This window comes from Triturus cristatus, chromosome 4_2 (genome assembly GCF_964204655.1).
Source record: "Triturus cristatus chromosome 4_2, aTriCri1.1, whole genome shotgun sequence".
In the NCBI taxonomy this organism is placed as follows: Eukaryota; Metazoa; Chordata; class Amphibia; order Caudata; family Salamandridae; genus Triturus; species Triturus cristatus.
In genome coordinates this window covers 650676956-650702885 of record NC_140586.1, presented here as the reverse complement: position 1 = coordinate 650702885, position 25930 = coordinate 650676956, and the positions used below count along the sequence as shown (strand labels likewise).

Here is a 25930-nt window from a genome sequence, read left to right as displayed (position 1 = left end):
GGAAAAACAATGTGATATTTTTTTAATTCAGCACAGAGAGGAGGAGAAGGCTAAATCAAGGAAAAGTTACTTTGATGTGAAGAAAGCTGTAAGGACGACTAAAATAGTTGTGGGTGATATTGTGATGATTAAACGTCCAGGTTTGATGGGAAATTCTGTTTCAAAATTTATGAAACCGATAAAAGTAATCAAAGTGTTTAAAAATGCGGTGAAGACAGAAGATCATCGCATTTGGAACCTAAATAGAGTTGTTGTTGTTAAAGGAAAGATTAGTCGCAACTCAAATGTGAGCCTAAATGGAGATACACCTCATGATGGTGGTAAAAGTGAAATTCGTAGCTCATCTAGGTTATGCAAAAAACCATCTTATCTTTCTGACTATGTATAATATTTTCTTGTGTTGTTGTGTTTAGATAAAGAGGGGAGGTGTGTGGTGTACTCCTTTGTATGTGTTGTTCTAGTCATGGAACTTTCTTATGTCATGTACTGAATCTATTATGAGTCAGAGAGTTATGTCATGGAATTCTTCTTTTCTATTCTCTATTTTATTTTTCTGTATAACGTGTGCCCTATGTAGGAGAAAAATACAAGTGGAAGGGCCCAAGTTTACTGTACCTTGCTCTTTATCAGTTAAATAATTGTTTCCTTTTTGTAAATGAAGTAAGGTCCTTGTAGGTAATCAGTCCAGTAGCCAGTAGTGTAGATTATGTAGTTTATTCAGTTACAAGTAAGATGGTAAAGGCCCCACCGGGAGCAGCAGCCTGCTGCTCAGACCCACTCATTTCAACTGACCACTCATCCAAACCATGCTCTCATGAACATTCTATTACATCACACTCACACAGGTTGAGCAGCAAGGAACTAGGAGACACAGGATATAACACATCTCCTTCCTTCAGAAAACAATAAAAACAACAGGAAGCAAAGTGAAAGAAAATACATATTCACACTAGCTGTACACATAAGCAACCAATACTAAATCACGAGGAAAGATCCCATTTTATCCTTAAAATATTAAAATAAAATTAGGTCACATAAAATAATATAGCATGAATCACTGCATAGCTAGATTTGTAAAGAAAGAGAACATAAGATTATCACATACATGAACCGTCACATTTACATGAATCATTACATTCGCATAAAAATGACATACATAACACGTGATGCAAAGGAACACACAAACTCCACACTCCACAATAGTACGCACTGTAGTACACTACCGCAAACCACGTTAAACTAAGCAAAGGAACACACATGTTCCAGGCAGGATGAAACCTCCACACCCACCACTGGATGCGCTGCAGAACCACTACAGCGCACCACATCAAACTAAGCAAAGGAACACACATGTTACAGGCAGGATGAAACCGCCACACTCCACCACTGTATGCGCTGCAGAACACTACAACACACCACGTCAACTAAGCAAAGCAACACACCTTGTTACAGGCAGGATGGAACCTTCACACCCCACCACAGTACGTGCTGCAGAACACTACAACGCACCACGTCAACTAAGCAAAGGAATGCACATGTTCCCACTACAGCACACCTTTCGCTGGGCAAAGAAACACACGTGTTCCCACTACAGCACACACCTAGCTGGACAAAGGAACGCATGTTTTCCCACTAGAGCATACTCACTTAAAGGACAGGGAACCCACATGTTCCCACTACTGCACATCACGCTGGACAAAGGAATGCACATGTTCCCACTACAGCAAATTATAGGTATCTTACAACCCAAAACAGTTCAACATAAAGATAAAAATATATGCACACATCCTAAAGTGCAACCACACCCACTACTTCAGACACGCATCACCACCACAGCAGACAACAACCTATTAGAGATTGTAAACAATCAATGCACTGAAACCTTAATGACACACATATAGGCATAAATAATGTAGGTCTGTTATTCAATATGACTCCAAACACTGATGCAACACAAAAAGTGAAGAAAACCAAAGTAAATGAATGTGACCTCAAAGGAAGGTTCTTCCAAAAGAGGTTAAGTTCCCATCACCCACCAATGGTGGCTTGTATCATCATCTGGGAACCCTGGACAGAGCCATGAGTACCAACCACTGTGGTGATTGTGGTGGTTACACAGTTGTCCCGGACGTGAGTATAAGTATCCTCACAATCTCTGTAAAGATATAGGTAAGGTGATGGTTGCAGATTTTATACACTTTTTGCAGTAGCATCTATATGGTCCTGATAAGAGCTAGGATTTCTATGTCCACAAGCCGAAACATGTAGACCTAATAATCTGACAGTTATTTGTGTAAGCTGTCTATGCATTGGTTTTAAAGTGGCACCAAGGTAGCGCCAGAATAAAATTATTATTGCCTTGTTAGCCATTTTTTAATAGCACTTTTCACTTATCACTTTTTGCACTGCAACCATCACCTTACCTATATCTTTACAGAGATTGTAAGGATACTTATACTCACGTCCGGGACAACTGTGTAACCACCACAATCACCACAGTGGTTGGTACTCATGGCTCTGTCCAGGGTTCCCAGATGATGATACAAGCCACCTTTGGTGGGTGATGGGAACTTAACCTCTTTTGGAAGAACCTTCCTTTGAGGTCACACTCATTTACTTTGGTTTTCTTCACTTTTTGTGTTGCATCAGTGTTTGGAGTCATATTGAATAACAGACCTACAGTATTTATGTATATTATATGTTGATTTGGAGATTTTATACTGTTGATGGTCTTTAAACATATCCCTTGGACCCTCCTTCGTTTGAAAGAGTTTTGTGTTGACACATATAGGTATACCATTAGAAATACCATAATGCACATGAACAGTAGCTACCAATAAATGTCATGTGATTGGTTGATTGGTGATCAACCTCTCACCCGAGACCACTGCCAAAATAACACCAGAATGAATTCACCTTTGACTCTGGCTAATAGCTCTTGCCTAACTTCACCTCTGTACCATGTGTTTAAGGTCATTCCCCACACATTGGTTAATCTATAGTTGAAGTACAACTTAAACTCCACTCGCAGTTGAACAGTTCCAGAAAGCCACAGTGCAGGTAAAAATCTTTATCCTTGCCTCCTTTAAATAGCAGTCTACAGCAACGTTTCACCAGGGATCACTTCACCTAGACTGCCATTGGCAAAGGGTATGGCATCACGGCTAAAACAAAACACTGTCTTGTAGAAATATCCCGATGAACAGTGATGGCGCGTGTGGGGTACCTGCTGAAATGCTCAAACCAAAAATCGCCTCGATCCTCAATTCGCTTGACCCCATGTCAAAGTTCTTGACGCAGTCGTAATTTGTTGCTTGGAAAAAAAAAACATGTTCAACACAAACTGCATTGCTGAGCAACCAAGTCTTGAACACCTTACGCAGCTTCAGTAATCAACGTGCTGTGTCAGAGAAACGCAACATCAGCCAGGTTCTCCCACAATGCAAGTTCCGACAAGCGTTCTTTGACGTATACAGTGAATCACGCAGCAGAGACGGTGGTCTACAAATCCCTCAACAGCATTGGACCCAAATACCTCAACGAGAGAGTCTTCTCCATGTACCCAAGAGGAACCTCCGCTCTTCCGACCTCGCTGTGGCAGAGGTCCCGCGCATCCGCAGGAACAGAGCAGGCAGGAGAGCCTTCTCCTACACTGCAGCCAAGACCTGGAATGAGCTCCCTGTGAACATCAGATGCTCCCCAACCCTGTACACCTTCAGGAAGGACCTCAAGACCTGGCTCTTTGACTGATCCGGAGCTGCTTCCTCCCCCCAGCACCTTGAGACCCTCATGGGTGAGTAGTGCGCTTTATAAACCCCCTGAATGATTGGTTGGTCTCACAGTGCTGCTTCCAGAATGCCCGCTTCCACGTCACAGCAGAATCTCGCAGCTGCGACATTACCGTTGAAGGACCGGAGAATGCATCCTTCAAATTTTTAAAGGTAAACAAACAGTCTCTCACACCCGGGTCTCACAGAAGACGAACTTCTCAATACATCGACTCTGCTCAGCACTGCTCAAGTTACTGGCTTTTCTCGTTGTTGCACCTCCGCAAAGCCCACACTGCCAATTACTCACTGCCCACAATAAAAACGGTTGAATCTTGACAACAACAGTGATCCAATCAGGGCATACACTGGTCTCCATAGACTTCTTACTCGAACCTTTCTTGCCGGAAATAATTTCTTGGTGTGAAATTATCAAACAGGTCACAGCACTTAAAGTCACGGCTCAAGTTTTCCCTGTACTATTTGTCTACAGCAACAGGCTGCAGGCATCTCGGACTCCCAGTCATTAAAGTTAGACGTTCAGAACTTCAATTCTGAAGGCAGATTGTCTTCAAGCCACAATGTCCAATACCCAAAACGTACAATGTGTAGGATCAAGTCACACATCAAATCTTCAATTAGGCAGATTTCAGGCCACACAAAGTCCAACGCCCAAAACATTAAATGTGTAGGCTGTCTGTTGTAGTAGACACCGGTGGGCCATCGAGGACGTTGCTCAGGCTTATCTTAAGGCTTCTTTTCAGACTCTGGCAATCTTCTTTTAAGTTTCTTGTTTAATATGTTGTCTCTGCACGTGTAGTTCTTTCAAAATCATCGCCACTTTTGTAAATGAAGTAGGGTCCTTGTAGGCAATCAGTCCAGTAGCCATTAGTGTAGATTATGTAGTTTATTCAGTTACAAGTAAGATGGTAAAGGCCCAGCCGGGAGCAGCATCCTGCTGCTCAACCCCACTCATTCCAACTGACCACTCATCCAAACCATGCACTCATGAACATTCTACTACATCACACTCACACAGGCTGAGCAGCAAGGAACTAGGAGCCACAGGATATAACATTCCTGCTTCACGTTTGATACCCGCCTACTATCCCCAAATATTGGCCAAGGTTGTAAAAAAGTGTGGGTCCCTAATTCGTCACTTGCCTGGTGCATTCTTTTTGGCCCCCCTCATTCTCTACTTCAGGCCAACCTATTCCTTCTCTGTGCCTCCGTTCCCTGTGCTCTAGTACCGATTGTTTGTGTTATTGTCACTTCCCACCAGCACTTTCATTTACTTCATTTTTTTTCACTATTCAGAAATTGTTGCAGTTTTTCTGATCTTTTGCAGTCTCACGTCAGCGGTTAACTGCTGGCTTCTTCTATAGACAATCTATCTGTTAACCTTTATTTTGTCTCGTTCATGTGTGTTGTCTCTTGAACATTTTTATTTACAGTTTACTGTGTTCATGGAGCAGTTAGTTAATGGTCCTGCTGTCTTGTGAGCGTTGTTTCTTTGTTCACCCATATGAGTCCAGATATACATCTGAATTTGATCAGAAGACACTTCTGTGTATACCCCAAGTGTGCACTCAATTTGTCTGCTGCTTATTCACCAGTCAAGTAGCTTCTTCTCTACACCAATTGTTTATATTCCTTTGCTTTTCTACTTCCTTTCCTGCATTTACCAAACTTGTTTTTGTAGTTGTTATACTAAACCTAGGGTGACCACCACCTTTCAGGTCATTACGGACACTTTTTTCCGGCTCTCAACTTTTATGTGATCACTTAATGAATTCTGGATATTGTAGTCTTTTTTCGTCCATTGATCTAATTATATTTATACACCTGAAAACAATGGCTACAACGTGAAAAGTCCGGGACTGGATAAAGTGTCCATAATGGCATGGAGTAAAGTGGTCACCCTGCCCTAAACTATTAATGCAGTTAAATCTCTAAGGACGAGTGAAAATATCTTGGGACATTTTAGTCTGAACAAGGGCATTTGGTTTAATTTTGTTTATTCTAACACAATGAAAGCAAACTTCCCTCTTACAGAATATATTGGTTCAGTGCTCTAGATCCAGCATATGCTAAGGGATATTTCCTAGATTCTGGAGTAAATTTGAAAACAATTTTGGAAGAGCCCTCGCCTCATCCATTGAAAATGGTTCGATGGACTGTTTCTATTTTCAAAGCTGACATACATAAAAAGTTGAAATCTGTTTCAGCCTGACTGTCTCCCCCACTGACCTAGTCATGTCAAAGAACTGCACTGTCGCCAGAGCCACTGTTCTTTTGGGTTAACCGCAAGTCAAAATGAGTATTTGACCAGCAGTGGTCTCAACTAAAGTTGCCATAAAAATATAGCAAATACTATTAGAAACTTGTCTGACCAAATAAGCCAAAAGGGACACTGAGTCAGTGTTTTTCAAGAGATATGTCACCTCACAAACCCCATGTGGAAGATCATCAAGTGGGTCCTAAATGAAATTCTGGTCTTGGGGTTCTCTGACTGGTGTCTTATCCATGGTGGAATACCTGCTGCGGACATAGCAAAGAAATCAAGTAGGCGAGTAAGAAAAGCATGAAAGTTACATCATAATGATCCAAAAAGGCTGCCACTAATCACAAAGTAGGACAAGACAAACACCTGAACTTGTCAAGTTCCCAGAATAACAGATAATGCGAAGATCCGAGCAGATCCAAAGGTTTCGCTGGAATCCGTAAATGTAGTCATCTGCACTCTGCAAGTGCCAATTGCTCATTGTCTGCTGGATGCAGAAGTAGCAGACACCTAAAAATCGACCCAAAATTAGGAGAATTCACAAACTTGGCGAGGGGCCTTTTGGCCAAACACTGCCATTTGTGGGGCCTCTATCAAACAATGTAATCATTTGTAGCTAAGTGTACAGCGTTAGATAGAGAGTGGCAACTATTTCTTGGATATTCCCAGCAAGGCTTTTTTCTGGGCCTGGCCTACGGCTGACTGCTTCACAGTTGGAAAAAACAAAAAACAAGATGTGTCTGGGAGGGTTTGGTTTCATCACACATTGCCAATACCAGTAAGGCCCCACCAAGTTTTAGTTTGATGTGGCAGACGTGACCTACGCAAGGATCCAGAGGTCCCTTCAGGTGAGTGGCTGGTGCTACAGGTGGGTGTTCATTGCAAAGTGCTGGTGGGACTTGTGGTGTATTGTGGACACTTAAAAATGTGTAGGCTCATCCTGAATCTTCAGTCTTACAGACAATTTTGATTTTGAATAGAGTTCTGCAGGACCAAGATTGCTTTTCATTTTCTAGGCAGGAGAGCGACTTCACAGAAAGAAGAGAAGGGTTCCAGAATGGAGCAGTGTAGTCAATTGGTCTTCAGCTAAGATGTTTATGAACAATATCTTCGTAGTCACGAGAAAGAATCGGGGAGTCAGACCAGTGACCAACCCAAACTGTTTTAACATATGCTTTGCATGAAGACATTTCAAGATGGAAAGAATATATCATTCATAGGAAATTTTCATGTGCGCAGATTGTTTTACAAGGATAAAGCCAAATGAGAGTACGTATTTTTGTACTCAAATTGTAATTGTAAAGGTTATCATCGAAGTTGTTTATTTTGGATGCAACAATCCATAAAACGCAATTCCACCATAATACACAAAATGTAAAAATACAACACTTACAGCAATAATTTGTAAGGACACCCATAGCAATATGTACTTTTTAAACTGCCTAAAAATACAATTCTGTACAGGTCTTTAACCATACATATGGATATTTATTTGAAGGCTTTTTAACGTTCTTAATGTTTTAATGAATGAACATGGAGTGTGATAATAATTGTATCTTATTTGTGGACTTTTATAATACTTTCAATGCCTTAATCTGTTTTATGTATTTTATGGCATAAATAAAGAATTCATAACGGTGACGGCATTTTAAAATTAAAGTGCCGTCAATCATGTACATAGTGCCATTGCCAACATTTATGGAAATAAAATAATAGGTACTATAGCGTAAAACAACCCAGAGCAATGAAATTATCTCTAAGTATTTTTTTAATCTACTGATGAAATAGCGCCAAAAAGATTCAAAAGAGCTTATAAATGATAAAAAGATAACGATCCAATAACAGAAACTAAAGTGTGATTGCAATAAAATTATTAATAAATTATTGTGTCAACTAACAGCTACTATCCAAACATATTTGCCGTTCAACAAAGGGCCGTACAGTTAAATATAAGCCAAACAGCATGCAAAAATGTTGTCATTGAAATTACAATCACTTCTCTCACGTCAGAACATAAAGTACGTATAAGTGCATATTAATGGAAACCAATGAGCTTACACACAGGTTTTGAATTTTTTTTTCATGTTTCTTGGGCAGGCATAGGCAGGGCAAAATGATGTAAAGTTTTATCAACTAGGTTATATAAAGAACACTTTCTAGAACTGCAATATTTTTTACCCCATTTAGCAAAAAAACTATTCACAGTCAAAACCCCATTTCTCCATTTTAGATAAAGTTGCAGTGGGGTACATCCTGGTACAGTGTCAGAAAACAGTTCATATGTGGGGATGATCTTAAGATCTTAAAAAAAAATGTCTGTCATGTAAATGTATTTATATAGTGCCTAAAACCCCAACAAGACTTTAAAGCGCTTTTTAGGCTAGTAGCACACTACTCTAGATCCCAAGATCAGTAGTTAATAGGTTATGATAATTTTTTGTTTGTTTGTTTTACTTGTGCATTAGTTGTGTTAGGTGCGTGCTCTGGATTTCTTGTGTGCTTAGTAGAGTTTGGAGTCGGGATAGAATGATAGGAATGGATTTGAATAGGAGAAGTAGTACATTGTTTTTGTGAGTAGTGGCCGTTTGTGCTTGTTAGTTGGGTTGGCATGGCTAAAAAGGAGCGGTGAAAGTTTGAGAAGGATGGTTGGGAGTTTATAGAAGCCAACAAGGTTTGGGATGTGACAGAGGGAGGAGGTATAGGGATGATGGAAAGGATTTTTTTACAGCAAAATGTAAATCATTTATTCATATATGTACATATACACATGATGCTTGATAAAGTTTTGTTTGCTTGATGAAACCCCTCTATATAAATACCCATATGTTCATTGAAGCAGCAATATTTACATGGTCTGATGTCCTCATATTTCTTGTGGTACATTTAATATGGTTTCAAATAACTGTAGTTGCCTTATACATAAATATACACTTACTGCAGTTATTGGTAGAAGGCATAACCCTCCATATATGAACTTATTGAACATTGAAGCAGCAATTTTGACATGGTCTGCTATACACATGTATCTTGTGGTTTAATATATAATTTTCCCCTTATATAAAAGTATCTGCTTATAACAGCAGGCATAGTTCAAAGTACAATGACCGCTCTTTTCTATACTGTGAGTAGAGTCTGTCAAGTCTGAGTATGCTTCTGTGGCACATTCTTGAGTTGTGAGTATATCTGTCATGTCTTTACTAATCTTCTGGAGTGGAGATGGTTGTCTGTGGATTTAATGTCCTGTCCCAGGCTCTTCCTTTTCTTTTTCACCCAGATCAATGTGGGTTTATGCTCGGTCGCAGCACTCGCCACTGCATTCATAGCGTGCATGCGGCTCTCTCTCGAATGCAGGACTTGGATGACATGCTGGCCCTCCTGCTTATAGATTTTTCTAAGGCCTTGGCTACGTCTCCTCCTCCTGCGGGTCTCCTCCTCCTGCGGGTGGGCTTAGGAAGTGCATTTCATTGGAGGATTTGTCTGCTTTAATGTAATCCAACGGCCCAGGTCTGGGTAAACTGCGTCTTATCCACCCCCTTTCAAATCCAATGGGGTACACACGCACCAGGGCTGCCTTCTTTCTCCCCTATTGTTCGCTCTTGCGATAGAGCCTCTGGCACGTCTTATACATTGCGACACCAGGGTACGGGGATGGAGGTGGGGGATTTGGTCTGAAGACTGCATAACGTTATATGCGGTTGACATTCTCCTGTTCCTTGGTGACCCTCAGACCTCTGGACCTTGATGTCTGGATATCCTTTGTCTTTATGGGGAGGTGTTGAGCCTTCAAATTAATGCAGGCAAGTCCACCTTGATGAAGGTGAGGGGGGAAAAAGGGAAGCGGTACTGGCGTCCGAACATCCCCTTTGGACGTAATTCCTTCAAATAGCTGGGGATTCACATATCTCACCTTCCTGTTTTAGCATGGGCACTTAAACTTTACGGGACCTGCACCCCTGGGCCACTCTTCTACTTAATCCCTTGGGGTGCGTTGTGCTATTCAAGATGATGTGTCCCCAGCGCTACTTATATATCCTAGGTAATTATCCATATCTCATTACTTGCAGGTAGTTCCACTCCCTGACGTCCAAGCTTACGTACTGTGTGTGGACAGAGGGTGTCACAAGGTGGCTTATAAATCGGCACATAAGTTCTCCTTTGATTGTGGCCATGGAATGTTTTTTTTTTATATCTTTACTACTTGGCAGCGCACTTGGTACCAGTGAACGACTGGTTCACCGGTGGCTGGGACGATCCCGCATATCGTTTGGAGCTCCATCTTGTGGGATTTGATGGTCTACTGGATCTTCTCTTTGGAGCACAGTTGCCCCTGACATTACCTTATTGTACACGAATATCCCTTGCTTGCTGGTGGGCGGCCTTACGTCTTATTCAGTGAGACTGCCGTCTGATTGGGATGACACCCTTGTGGCAGGGTACCTGTCGTCCTCACTTTTCTGCTCTGAAAGGTTTTACTCAGGAGGACCAGATCAGCATTTCCTACTTAGGGGACGTGTATAAAGGGGAAAGCTTAATGGAGCATATTCTCAAGAACGTGTGATAACCATCGCAAATTTAGCTTAACACAACTTTGCATATAACAGTCTATCGCGGGAAAACAACGGCGTGTCAATGTGGTATTCAAAACATGGCAATACCATGCGATAGTCGCACGATAACGCATCAAATGAATGCGTTAAAATCAACGCGACGCTGCAAAAACGCGAAATACGAACTCGAAAATAGTAGCGATGTGGACAATCGCGATACAAAAGTCAGCGATAAGCAGCGATAGGCCTGCAATTCCCACGCGTCTTATGGGATAATACACCATAAAAGCAGAGTAAAAAAACGGTGAGATGACAATGTATGAGCACAACCACACATCCGTGACGTAGAACAAATGACCATTGTCCCGCATCAAATAGGCATCTCCTCACAGTCACAATGTACATTGACATGCAGTCTGCATGTAAACTGCGCCAATGCTGACACATGCATGGAACACAGTGTGAAACCGCATCTCCCCTTCACATTGCAGAGGGACAAGCAACCCCTCCTGCACACAGATGTGTCATGACCATGATCAATCAATTATGAAAGCTTGGAAGAATGTAGGGGCAGTGACTCCCGCTTACGTACATGTTTCCCATGTTGTGGGACTTGAGTCACAGGGGGCATCCCTGCATCATGGTGGTACATATCTGACCCCAAAAGGCGCCCTGTTTTCACCCGTAGGTCACAAATGGCACCAAAAATGGAATGAACTTGTACACATGTGAAACGCTGAAGAGTGGGATACCCTACTAACTGTGACACACAGAACTGGCAGTTCGAATGCGTGACACCCCAAACAGCCTCTCAGCACAGAGGTGACACACCCACCATCCATGAACAAATCATAAAATCGTCAGCAATATATGTCGCACTCACACTTGTCTGAGTGATGTGCCTGTACAGATGAGTGACATGCACTCAGGGAATGTGTTTTTGGAACGCATTTATTTGCACATGCTGTGCCTGTGGTCATTTTTGTACTGTGCAATGATTGCCAAGGACAGTCACAATGTAACGTGCTCATCTGAAGAAATTTGCAATGAGGGTGTCCCTATGGGCCATTCCTGCTGCGGCTGCAGTGGGGTGTGGTCCACCTGCCTCATCAAAATAATAACAGGGAAAACCCTGATTGTAGTGAGCACTGTTCCTATAGAACCATCGTTCTGTGATACTGTTTGCACGTCTATAATTCGTACACTTTTCTGTTACCGTTTCTTCAAGAGACAGTTTATCTACATCGATGTTTTTGCTCATTTTTAGAGTCTACATCAGACTTCTCGTTTAAGAATTTCTTTTGGTGATCTCTAACCCTGCTCCAAGTAACTAGCGACATACCCATTATTGGGGTGAGTGCACGCTAAGCAGATATTTTATGGTATCCTACATTTATTGATTCTGAAAAGTCCCTTTATAACTTTTTTGTGCTGCGTAAAACCTCATTACTGATAAGATTCTGTTGCAGCACGGTTGCTTATTATTGGTTATATTGTAGGTTTTTATATCCTGAGAATATTTGCTCAGCATATAGTTGAAGTATTCACTGGCCACTCTGCAGGTACGACTATTATCCGCTTTAGGACTAACACCTCTCACCGGGTGGTCTTTTATTCGTGCACCGGTCTCCACTCAGTTTGGAGTGTATTACCTCTCTCCACACAGTGTTCTACTAGCCTACACTGGGACAGGATGTGGCTATTACAAGCCTCTTCATGATCACAGGTGCTCTCTAGGTACATTTACCTCTACAGATTATAGCGGTTTTCTTTTGGTTTTCGTTTTCTTTCTGGCTTTGTCAATTTTTTTCCTTTTCACTTTTTCTCTTCTCCCTCGCTCTTTCTCTAAATACTGGACTCTCCGTACGTTCTAAGCCTTTCTTACTTTACTTTTTACTTCTCTTTAGTTTAATTAGTTAGTCTCCCATAAACTCAACCTATGTATTACATATGATGTCAATTCTTTTTTGATTATAGAATACTTCCCCTGAGGAAGGGACCAGAGAGTCCCGAAATGCATTGGGCTTCGGTCTTGTGATATCTATGGGCCACACATCAAATATGTGATTTGATATACAGTGTACTAGAAAAATTTCATTGTACTAGAAAACTGTACTGTACAAATTTATGTTCTTTCTACATTTAAGGAATCCAAGATTCTTTTTCATTGTGCTTAAATACCCTCTTGTGTTAGTAGATGGATATGTATTAGCACATTGATTCATGCACAAATTGCATTATCATCAATGATTGTTCGTAAAATAACCAGTTCTTGGAATACAAATTTTGCCATTTTTGTTCTCGAATTAGCAAGTAAGCTTTGTACATTTGTTAAAATAGTTGTTTAGTATCACAGAACAATGGTTCTATGGGAACAGTGCTCACAAATGTAAATGTATGTAAATGTATGTGTCTTGTAAAGCGCACTGCTGCCCTGAGGCGTCGTGGCGCTGTAGACCGCTGGGGAACCCGTCCTGGCTATCCCTGTGAGATGGTCCCTCCTGGGTATCTCCAAGGTGAAACCAGGCATCCCCGGCGAATGTGGGGGGCCGTTGTGGAGATGAGGCAAGCTAATGCCCAGAGTTGCCGAGTGTGTTCCTGGTTAGAGTAGGTACCGAGGCGAGAATTATCGAGTCCGTTTTGACCCTGGTCCACAACCCTGCCGCGTCGGGAATTGAACCCTGGTCCCTGGCCGATTCTCTGCTTGCGGATCTGCCGCCTCTAACCAGTGAGCCACACCTCACAACAATCAGGGTTTTCCCTGTTATTATTTTGGTATTTGTAGTGTGTGTTGCCAGCACACATCCGTAGTGCAGCACCCTTGTTTTATGCATCGGCAAAACTGATTATTACAGAATCACTGAGTGCGCCTCTATATCCTTCAAATTAACTATTTGTCCCTTAGCAGACAGAGGCAGCACCCTAGATTACACATAATGTCGACTTTTGATTCCATTACTAGTATCCCGGACAATAGGGTATCTACCCTGGCTTACACTAGTGAACAAGCAACAGACATATATGCCTTAATACAAGAGGTTAAACTGTTGGATACTCACGGGAGGTCCACTGTACAACAACTCAAACAACTAGAATACCTCACACGCAGACAACTCAACCAAAGATTACATGCCTCCACACTTGTCCAATATCGTAGGGCCAAAAGAATTCCACGTGGATTACGCCTATCGATACGACCCATGTTGTTCAGATTTCACATTAATCCTAAATTCATGGATTAATGGTCCTCCATCTTGAACAAATGTTCTCTCGACTTGATTCTTTTAATTATTAAGGAACTATCCAGAACCATTAGAGAACTGGATGAAGAAATCTTTAACTTAAAAAACGAACTAGAAAAAAGGTTGGAACCCAATACATGGACAGCTACCCTAGAAGATCTAAATCAGAAATTGGATCGGTATAATAAAGAATTAAAAGAAGGCAAAATCAGAAAGTATCGTAGGGATACCATTGATTACAAGCTCAATGAGGTCTACACATAGGCGGAGATTTATGCCAAAAGACGTTTCAATTATAAAAAAAACACCACCTCTTCAGAAAAATCTATAGTGACTGAACAGGACACATCTATTCATCGACCACCAGTTTCCAAATCAACTTTAGCTACGACAGGGCCAACTACTATACCTATAACATCTCTTGATCCCCAAACACCTTCTACTTCAAGACTGTCTTTTTTATCGCACGTACCGGATCAGGGACAACCACCATCATCAATCCCCATAACAATAAGCGATACAGTCACAAAACCAGGCGAGGACAAGGGGGGGCAAAACACTACGAAGTGGCAAGAGCGTAGTTTGATCATTAATATTTCATCTACTAGTTTGTCTAAGCAACAAGTAAGAACACTAGACAAAGGCCTATCATTCGTTCCTACTACTACCACCACTAGACTAGATACAGACATTGCTCTATATAAATTCATGCGCAAGCTACGTTTATGCCACTATTTCACCAACATTCTGCAAGAAACAACAGAACTACAAGAATATACTTCCACTAAGTTCAAGCTTAAAAGCAACTATAAGCATCCTGTTTCACATAAAATCCTTGATACCTTTGAAAATATAGTCAAACATGATGTAGCCAGGCTTAATTATAATAAGCCTAGAGTTTCCAATCTTACTGAGCACGAGAAACGCATCATTCGATCTATTGCCAATAATAAAGAACTTACTCTCCTACCTGCAGATAAAGGAGGTGCGTTAGTTGTTATGGACACCACCTTTTATGAATGCAAAGTCAATGAACACGTAATGGACACCACAACTTACTTAACCATTGATACAGATCCCACCAGCAATCTACAAAATATTCTTCTAGAAATACTAGACCAAGCTGAACACATGGGTATCATTGATTCTTAACTGAAATCTTATCTTACCATGAAGAATCCCCGGCGACCTAGAATTTATATGACACCAAAAATTCACAAACATCCCACAGACTCACCATTCTGTCCAATTTTCTCCGGATGTAGTTCAATCTTTGATCCGGTAGGAAAATACCTTGATCATTTTCTCCAGAAGTTCGTGCAAAGTTGGTGTGCCTACACCAAAGATACCACTGACTTTTTGAAGAAACTGCAGGTTATTGAACCTTTCTTGCAAGAAAATTTGATTTTATGTACCATTGACGTTACAGCACTTTATACCTCCATAGTGCACTCAGAAGGAATTGACGCCACAGAATGGGCGCTACTTAAAATGGATTTGCCTGAAGATGTTAGTGTTTTTTTACTTAAACTTCTTTTCTTCTGTTTACACAACAGCTACTTTCGATGGCAAGATACCCTTTTTGGTCAATTGACTGGTACATCTATGGGAATTTCAGGTGCTCCGGCATATGCAAATATCTTCATGTCGAAATTTGAAAACGATTATATATTGACCAATACCAACTGGACTACAGGACTTGTACAATATACTAGATATATTGCTGATATTTTGCTAATTTGGTCAAAACCAATGTTTTCAACTAGAGAATCTGATTCGTGAACTCAACACCAGAAATCCCAGAATTCAATTCACCCATTCCATCAGTACCAATCACATCAACTTCCTAGATGTCTTAGTAACCAAGGATCATATTCAACACAAACTTATCACTGAAATCTATACCAAACCCACCGATAGAAATAGCACCTTACATCACTCAAGTTTTCATCCAAGAAGCCTTATTTCCAATTTGCCATATTCTCATTTTCTCCGTATAAAACGGATATGCTCTGAACCAGCTACTGCTACCACCAAGATTGAACTACATAAACAACGGTTTGCACAGAGGATGTCCCTCAGATATCCTAGATAATAGCATCTCCAGAATAGTCAACAAAGATCGCACATCGCTATTTCTCAAAACTCCTAGGAGTCAGAAAATGACACCAACCTTTGTCTCCAAATACTTTACCTGCTCCAATCTAATTAAGAAAATTATCAATAAACGATGGGAGCTTCTCCAAAACGAACCTTATTTCCATGGAATCTTTAGTGAGAAACCTACATTTGCATACACACGAGGGAGAAATCTACAGGATTTAATTAAAACACCAGAGAAACCCTTAAGTAAACAAACCTTTAAAGGAACTATGATGTGCCACAACTGCATACACTGTAATAATATCATTACCGGGGATACTCTCACACATCCTATTTCTGGCAGAAATATCTCACTTAACACACCTCAGACTGCAATACCACTAACATCATTTATTGTCTGAAATGCCCTTGTGGTCAAGCATATATAGGCAAGACAGAACGCAAATTCAAAACACGCTTAACAGAACACAAATGTACTATACGAACATGCAACAAAACCTCAAGTGTGGCGACACATTGGTCTGAACAAAAACACAACATTACTCAACTTAGGGCACATATTGTCGAAGTAGTCTCTAAACATGTAGGACAGGATAATAATAGAAGACTACTTCAACAAGAGATTTTCTGGATTGATTTCTTGCAAACTTTGTCGCCCAAAGGGCTTAATGATAAATTGGATATGAGTTGCTATCTGTAATCTCATGGACGTTTTTGTCTGTAGTACCAATTATTATGTTTGTTTGTCATTATAAATAGAAGTTTTTGACCTTTCTTTTCTTCTTTCCTTCCTTTTTTCCCTCATTCTCTTCTTTTTTTCTATTAGCCACTACAACTTTACAGGATTCCATAACAGTTACATTCCTATCTCATTTCACATACATAGTCCCTTTCAGACACTGGTCTTTTTCCTCTGTTTGACATTTTGCCATCTAGCCTGTCTACACGTAACACTAGTGTTTACCTCCAGTTCCTTTTTCCTTTTTTACCCCTTTTTTACCGCCGTATTTTAGATATGAGCCTCAGACCGCTTGTGACTGCCTTGCCACAATTTTTATTCCTCACATATCTCAGGCTTCCTTGCCCGTATCTTGTGTTATTAGTCCTTTATTAGTCCAGCCTTCCTGATGCCGGCACTACACGTGTGTGCATACATTGTTTTACTGTGATCTTTAGTGTCTTCTTTGTCAGTAACGCTTCCCCTTAGATGACAAGCCGTGACGTTGTCACTATTCTTATGCTGGTTTCCCGATAATCCTACATTATTCACTGCAAATCCCACAATTCCTTTTTCCCGCGTTGTACGCGTTTAGTCCTGTTTCGACGTCCTTGATAAAATGGCGTCACCTTACACGCCACCCGTAACTCTCACATCTTTGGCAGCAGTACCTGAGTCTCGCAACCATTGCACCTCGCTATTCTCTTTTACAGGTAATTTTGTTTGTACGTTTATAATTCGTACACTTTTCTGTTACCGTTTCTTCAAGAGACAGTTTTTCGACATCGATGTTTTTGCTCATTTTTAGAGTCTATATCAGACTTCTCGTTTAAGAATTTCTTTTGGTGATCTCTAACCCAGCTCCAAGTAACTAGCGACATACCCATTATTGGGGTGAGTGCACGCTAAGCAGATATTTTATGGTATCATACATTTATTGATTCTGAAAACTCCCTTTATAACTTTTTTGTGCTGCGTAAAACCTCATTACTGATAAGATTCTGTTGCAGCACGGTTGCTTATTATTGGTTATATTGTAGGTTTTTATATCCTGAGAATATTTGCTCAGCATACAGTTGAAGTATTCACTGACCACTCTGCAGGTACGACTATTATCTGCTTTAGGACTAACACCTCTCACCGGGTGGTCTTTTATTCGTGCACCTGTCTCCACTCAGTTTGGAGTGTATTACCTCTCTCCACTCAGTGTTCTACTAGCCTACACTAGGACAGGATGTGGCGATTACAAACCTCTTCATGATCACAGGTGCTCTCTAGGTACATTTACCTCTACAGATTATAGCGGTTTTCTTTTGGTTTACGTTTTCTTTCTGGCTTTGTCAATTTTCTTCCTTTTCACTTTTTATCTTCTCCCTCGCTCTTTCTCTAAATACTGGACTCTCCGTACGTTCTAAGCCTTTCTTACTTTACTTTTTACTTCTCTTTAGTTTAATTAGTTAGTCTCCCATAAACTCAACCTATGTATTACATATGATGTCAATTCTTTTTTGATTATAGAATACTTCCCCTGAGGAAGGGACCAGAGAGTCCCGAAATGCATTGGGCTTTGGTCTTGTGACATCTATGGGCCACGCAACAAATATGTGATTTGATATACAAGAATACAGTGTACTAGAAAAATGTCTTGGTACTAGAAAACTGTACTGTACAAATTTATGTTCTTTCTACATTTAAGGAATCCAAGATTCTTTTTAATTTTGCTTAAATACCCTCTTGTGTTAGTAGATGGATATGTATTAGCACATTGATTTATGCACGAATTGCATTATCATCAATGATTGTTCGTAAAATAACCAGTTCTTTGAATAAAAGGTTAGCCCTTTTTGTTCTCGAATTAGCAAGTAAGCTTTGTACATTTGTTAAAATAGTTGTTTAGTATCACAGAACGATGGTTCTATAGGAACAGTGGTCACTACAAATAGGGTTTTCCCTGTTATTATTTTGGCATTTGTAGTGTGTGTTGCCAGCACACATCCGTAGTGCAGCACCCTTGTTTTATGCACCGGCAAAACTGATTATTACAGAATCACTGAGTGCGCCTCTATATCTTTCAAATCAACCACCTGCCTCATCTTCATCATCATCATTGTCCGGTGCTTCTGGAACTTCCATGGTGCCTTGCTGCATACACATATGTTGTGCAACACACAACATGCAACGATCATCTTGCACACAATGTCTGGGCTGTACAGGAGCCTTCCACCTGTGACGTCCAGGCACCTGAAAGGTGACTTCAACATGCCAAATGTGCGTTCCACGATGCCCCTGGTGAGTTTGTGGGCCGCATTGTACTGCCTCTGGGCCTGTGTGTTCGGGGCTCAGAGGGGTGTCATCATCCAAGGGCAGAGTACATATCCTTGGTCATCTGTGACAGTAGAGAGAGAGATGAGTCAATAGTTGGTTCTGCATGATGTGTTGGCAGGCTCACTGGTTCATTGGTGTGTGATATGTGTGACTTAGTGATTCCTGTTTGACATGTACTACTTGTAGCAAATGAGCGGCATCAATGTGTATTACGTAGCCTCACTGCTGCTCCTCCCTCCCCCGAGCCTATTCACTAGTGTGCGCAGCGCAGTTGCATCACTTGCACCCCTACGGCACACCATTGTCTTGCCTGTCTGCGCTTGTCCACAAGCCAGACTATGACACAGTGATGTTGTGTGCTGAAGGTGGGCGGCAACGTGTGTGTAGGCCTATGGTAAGGACAGGGCGGACACAGATGTAGAGTTCATACCTGGCTGAACTCGCCATGCGGTTGAGGTTAGACCTTTGGCTTATGCTGAGGAAACAGCGACACACACAACAGTTGCAATGTCTGATCTCTGACCCAGAGCAGGCTAGCGCACCCTCAGTTACCCGGCCCACACTCCGGGGGCATGCTACACAGCAACATTGGATATTGCGTGACGGGTGGCCCCGACACTACACCAGAGACACAGGCATTAGTTAGTCCCTTTGCAAGGCCTAAACTTAACCACGCCCAGAGCCACGTGTTGAATGACCACACCCCTACGCCGTACTGCTGTACGCCGGTCCACTCCCTTACGCTCACAGGGAGGTCCGACACAGCTACATGTCCCAGGTCTACCCCAATGCCTGAGGTGACAAGGTGGCACCCGCTGTACACTGCACAATGTAATATGGCATGGCCCTAGGCGCACATGCACACAAAATGACCACACGGACACACTGAGATAATTTGTGGAACTGGCTACGGGCACGTATGCCCGGCATCTTTTATTGGCAGGGTCACAGGTCCAGTGACGCCAGTGCTGGATGGGTGTTGGGTAGTGTAAGCCACCCCTCAGGGGTTGGTTGGTGCTGGCAACAACTACAACAGTGATCAGACAATCAGAAGTTCAAAGTACAAACAGCAAGGGTCCATGACTTGAGCTGCACAGAGTTAGTGGACCCGGATGCAGTGTGGCCGGCACAGGCACACCCGCAAGGGACGGTGACTTGTGGTGCACTGAGGTAGGGCCACGAGGGCTGAGCGGGTCCTCGTCGATGTCCAAGGTGAATGTCGCGGAGTGTTTCGGGGGACAGTGGAAGCTGTTCTTCCAGGGCATGATGCAGAGGGCAGTACCAAGCAGAAACAGGCAATATAGAAAAGATGAATACCAGACTCCTTCTCGACGCCAAGTCAGTATCAGCTACATAATGATGAAGACAACCCCCAGGCCATATACTCAGACACCAACAAAGTCCAACCAGAGAGTGTCCATGACTTTCGGGGCACAGAGTCAGTGGCACCAGAGCTGGGAGGGGATGCAGTCTGCGATGATGCCTGTACACTGATGTAAACTCTGAAATGAACAAATCAATACTCATTTCCAAATGTGTGACCTACAGGGCCGCAGTGTAGGCTGGAGGCGGCGGTCAGCATGGGCCCACAGCCACGTATCGTCGGCTTGTGATGCACAGAGTTAGTGGCACCAGAGCAGTTGTTGGTAGTGTTCGATCACCTCCGTAACGGGTATCCTTTTTTCATCAGGACTGACCCAAGTCTTCCTCTTACTCCTCTCCTTGCGTACAATGATATGAACTCTGCTGTGAAGAAATCAAGACTCAGTTCCAAATGTGTGACCTACCCAACCGCAGTGTAGGCCGTAGGCAGTAGTCAGCAAGGGTCCCCAGACACGTGTGGTTGGAATGCTATTCACAGAGTTGGTGTCACTACATCGAAGGGAGTATAGTGTTTAAACTCGGCATTAATATGTGTACCCGGCCATTATATAATCAAGACTCAGTTCCAAATGTGTCACCTACTTGACCGCTGTGTAGGCCGGTGGAGTACGTCAATGCAAAAGGAGTACTGCGGGCCTGTCTCTGGGAGGAAAGCAATGGTCTGAGGAGGCTGCCAAGGTCACAGGCCTCGGGCTTTGAGCTTGAACAGGCACGTGGTGGGCACTCTTTGACACACGCCGGTGTCGGCAGGTGAGCGGTGTGGCCAGGTTGCGCAGGGGCGGCCAAGATGGCTCTGGGGACCTGCGGCCTGGGGTGCAGCAGGCACACATGGTTGCAGGCACTGCCAATCACGACGTCAGCCTCATGGTGTGCTGGGAGGCGCCGCCCTGGCAGACACGTTGCCCATTCCGGAAGAGAACCACACCCAGAGCTACTGGCTTTTTATTCACACCCCTACGCTGGCCTGGCATACGCCAGGACAGCCCACTGCGCTCACGCTTACAGGGGGGGACGTAATGAGCTACTTTCCGCGCTCTTCCCCACTGCCTGGGGTGACATGGTTGCGTCCACTGTCCACTAGACTCCAAACACCAGCAGTATGTGTCGACATAGGCATGTCTGTGGTTTTCATACTACAGTCTGGCCAGCCCATCAACGCCACACTTGGCATTGTGTACATTCTCATTCATAGGTCACTTGCCTCCTTCATTGTGTACATTCTCATTGCTGTTGTGTCGCTGAGGTGCCATGCCGTTGCTGGCTCGTGTACATGGATTGCCCAGGTCACCACAGTAAGTTGTGCTGTCATGTCTGGTAGGTGGCCATGTTGATTGGCATGTTGAGTGTGAGTCTGTAACGTGTGCGTTCCCACAGTCGTGAGTTCAGGTGTTTGTGTTGTGTTCCGTTGGTACTTACCAACGAGCACTGCATTCCCATAGGTGCCATCCTGGAAGCGCCGGTTGATGATGGACTGTCGGAAGAAGTATGAATCATGCACACTGCCTGGGTAGTTGACGACGACATTGGTGAAGAGTCCCCGGTGGTCCACTATTGCCTGCACATTGATGGAATACATGTGCTTTCTGTTGCAGTATGGGTGTGCGGTGTCGGCAGGGGGCACAAGTAGGACATGTGTGCCGTCAATTGCCCCCAACACGTGTGGGAATCCAGCTATGGCGTAGAAGCCTTGCTTGGTCTCCAGCTGTTCCTGTACAGTGTGCGGGGAGTATAGGTACTGGGGGGTACCAAGCTGATGATGGCATCCAGGACAGGTTTAAGGAACTTGGATAGGGATGACTGTGAGACTCCTCCGACTCTGGCGGTTGTTGGTTGGAATGTCCCAGAGGCCAACAGGTGCAGCACAGCCAGCAGCTTTGTCTGCGGAGGGATGTTGGTTGTCCGCTGTGTTGGTACCGTCAGCCTGTGGGCAATGATGTTCAGGATGTGGAGGATGGTTGACCTTTTGAGTCTGTAGTAGGGAATTACATTCTCTGGTGTTAAGTCTGTGAGGCTGCTGCGTTTCCTGAAAGTCCGCTGTCTTTCAATCAATCAATCACATTTGTAAAGCGCACTACATACCCGTGAGGGTCTCAAGGCGCTGTGGAGGGGGGAAGCTGCTACTGTTCGAAGAGCCAGGTCTTGAGAAGTCTCCTGAAGGTCAGAAGGCCTTTGGTCTGCCGTAGGCGGATGGGAAGGGTGTTGTCTTTGCGGCGAGATGGGAGAATGATATGCCGCCGGCGGTCACTCCTCGGATGCGGGGGACGGTGGCGAGGGCGCGGTCTGCGGAGAGGAGCTCGCGGGTGGGGGTGTAGAGGCTGAGACGGCTGTTGATGTACACTGGTCCGGTGTTGTGGAGTGCCTTGTGTGCGTGGGTGAGGAATTTGAAGGTTATCCTCTTGTTGACAGGGAGCCAGTGCAGTCTCTCAGGTGGGGTGTGATGTGGCTGCGGCGAGGGATGTCGAGGATCAGGTGTGCGGAGGCATTCTGGATGCGTTGCAGCCGCTTCAGGAGTTTGGCCGGGGCTCCTGCGTAGAGTGCGTTTCTGTAGTCCAGTCTACTGCTGTCAAGGGCCTGGGTGACCATCCTTCTGGTTTCGGTAGGGATCCACTTGAAGATCCTGCGAAGCATGCGGAGGGTGTTGAAGCAGGAGGAGGAGATGGCGTTGACCTGCTTCGTCATGGAGAGGGTAGAGTCGAGGTTGCGTGCGTGGTCGGTGGGTGTTGGGGGTGTTGCTAGTGCAGTCGGCCACCAGGAGTCATCCCAAGCCGAGGGGGTGGATCCGAGGATGAGGACCTCCTTCGTGTCCGAGTTCAGCTTCAGTCGGCTGATCCTCATCCAGTCGATGACGGCCTTCATTCCCCACCTATACATAAATATTGTGCAAATCAATTCTAAAACAGAGAATAGGTGTTTATAGAAAAGAAGAGAAATGTTCCCATGAGACTCCATTTGTGTGCCATAAGAAAACTGGCCTTCGAGTATAGGGTGAATATAGAGAAAGAACGTATAAAATTATAGATTTGTATCAGATTATTGCACATCTGTATCCCTTACTATTTGGCGTCAAATATAATGTTCGTAAGCCAGGTATCAATAGAGCATTTTGAGCACGCTGTTTTCGTGGTATGGAGGTACAAATACAAATTCTGAAAAAGATGTAATCATAGGGGACAATTTGTAATGCTCTATGTAATCTGTTAGATAGACGTTGCCAATGTCAAGGCCTCAAAGAAGGTTACCATTTTTAACTATTTTTACCTAATGTGTAAAAAAAGCTTGAGTTCACTTCTATGGCACTAGTTTCAAGAAAGACGGCGGTTGCCTGTGCGTCAATGTGTTAATTATCTAAAAATATAAAGACAATTGCCAAACATGAGCTTTCAAAAAGACAATTTTAAATATATTTTATGTTTCAGTACTGTATTCTAAAAATAAAACTGGTGTAACTCAGAAACAGAGCACAAGATTGTCAAATACTCACTTAAATCTAATGTAAGTCAACGTGCATACAGTCAGATACTCTGCCCCTCGTTCGGATTTATGGATGAAATAATAGGGGGTTGAATCTCTATATGCATTCACAGGCCGTGTCCTCCTAAAAATAAAGCATATGGTAGTATGATTGGCAAAACGGTGTGCCTTATACCCGACATAAGCCCTCGCGTCCATATGGTTCAACTAGGCCATAGTAGTGGATTGTCTATCAGTTCAAGAAATAATACCTTCTAACTTGACATATGGACTATAGCCAGTATTTGCTTCCATCCGGACCTAGATGGCATAGTTTCTATATCTCTTCGTGGAGGGAGAAAAAGTATATATATCCTATATCTTCTAGCAGCACCCCTAATTCGAGTAAGATCTTTAGCTGTATTCACTGCTCGAATATAAAAATAACAAGTTATACCAATGTACGCCTCGTGGGGGTGATACTAAAACTTTTCTTATGTGGATTCTGGAATCTAAATGCAGATACCAATATACACAAAACCATGATATTGATGTTCTAATTGCCAAAGAAAGCGGGAATACGGGGATTAGATCGCCGAAGTTCGCGATTGAAAAGTTTTATGTAAAGGAAAATGCTACCGCGGCTACATACACGGGGGTGGAACCGCCAAAGTTTGCGATTATAACGTTATATTTACAAAAAAAGGCTGCCGCATCTATGTGTGTTGTAAAGCTCACCTCTTATCTGGGCAATCTATTATTCTTGTACATCCAACAGCGTCTCCAGAAACGTCTCAGAGCATACGTAGTAGTTGGCGCCAAAGCCTGTCTGATTATAAAGAGACAGCCGCGCATGCGTAGAGGCTATATGTGACCTAAACGTGAGGTCAAAACATAGTTGTGAACATAAAGGTAGGACTGCAGAGATATAGGCCCGCCCTAAGTGTGTTTCCAGTGGACCACGTAGTGGATATAGAAGCGGGATTGCGAAAATTGAATACATTTTTGTATGAGTCCTTCCTATACTTGATTCTTTAGATGGACATTTAAGAATGCACATAATCTGTTAGAATAATTTTTAAATAAAACACCCCATATAAAACCCTAGACAAGTACAGATGTGTTTACAGATAATTCATGTTAACTACGAGTAGATTTCTAGAACCTGTAATATACAGGGATGCTCGCATTAGTTAACAAGTGGCCAATATATAATGTAAAAAAAATGTTTTTATATAGTGGCAATGGCTAGTATACAAAACCTATATTATCACTATATTGTGATACCGGAACTAAAGAACATGATGTAAGTAATATGGTTCAATAAGGCTAATCTGAAAAGGCCAGACAATTCTGACCGATACAGAATTCACATATTTTCAAATTGGTCCAAGATTCATTGAAGAATAAGATTACTAAGAAAAAACCTGGTTTAATCACATACGCAATGCTAGACCTAGCGATTCGTGATGTTCCATATAATTTCTTCATTTAATCCTCTCTTAACACTGTCTAGCGAAAAAATCCAAAAGGTTTCTCTTCGTTTGCGAACGGTTTCATTTGACTGACCAGGTTTAGTTTTAATCTTTTCCAAAATACACCAGCGAAGATCTTGTTCGTCATGGTGTTTGTCCAGACAATGAGTGACCATCGGGGCAGAGACTTTTTTGGTTCTTATAGCTGACTTATGTTCACTATATCTAGTCCGAAATTCTCTGCATGTTTCCCCTACGTATGCCAATTCACATGGGCAAAAGATGATATAGATGATATTACTGCTTCTGCAGTTACTCAAGTCTCTCAATTTCAATGTTTTTCCCTTGTAGGTGATAGTGTCTGTGACAATGGCAGTCTCGCAGGCATGACACGGTCCACATCTATGATTCCCCAAAATCGGGGGTAGTCCAGTAAGAGTGGTCTGTTGGCCTTTTTTGCAAGTATCTTGCCTTGTATGTACTAGCATATCGTGTAGGTTTTTATTCCTCCTGTATGCTATGATTGGTAACGGAAGTGCTTCTCCCTCATGCACATTAAGAATTTTCCAATTCTTGGTGATGATATTTTTGATTTTGTAATTCAATTGCGAATGATTAATGACGCATACTGTCTGC

At 42.7% G+C, this 25930-nt stretch overlaps 1 long non-coding RNA gene across 1 annotated transcript in view; it reads right to left on the bottom strand.

Annotated features, from left to right (window-relative positions):
- The window catches only part of LOC146834837 (uncharacterized), a 34637-nt gene extending 9986 nt beyond the window's left edge, over window positions 1-24651 (bottom strand). The window contains exons 1-2 of the long non-coding RNA XR_014960342.1: window positions 24558-24651; window positions 23851-23964 (exon numbers count right to left, since the gene is read on the bottom strand). This is a non-coding gene — a long non-coding RNA (uncharacterized LOC146834837). The remainder of the gene's footprint in view (window positions 1-23850; window positions 23965-24557) is intronic.
- Between the last annotated feature and the right edge of the window lie 1279 nt (window positions 24652-25930).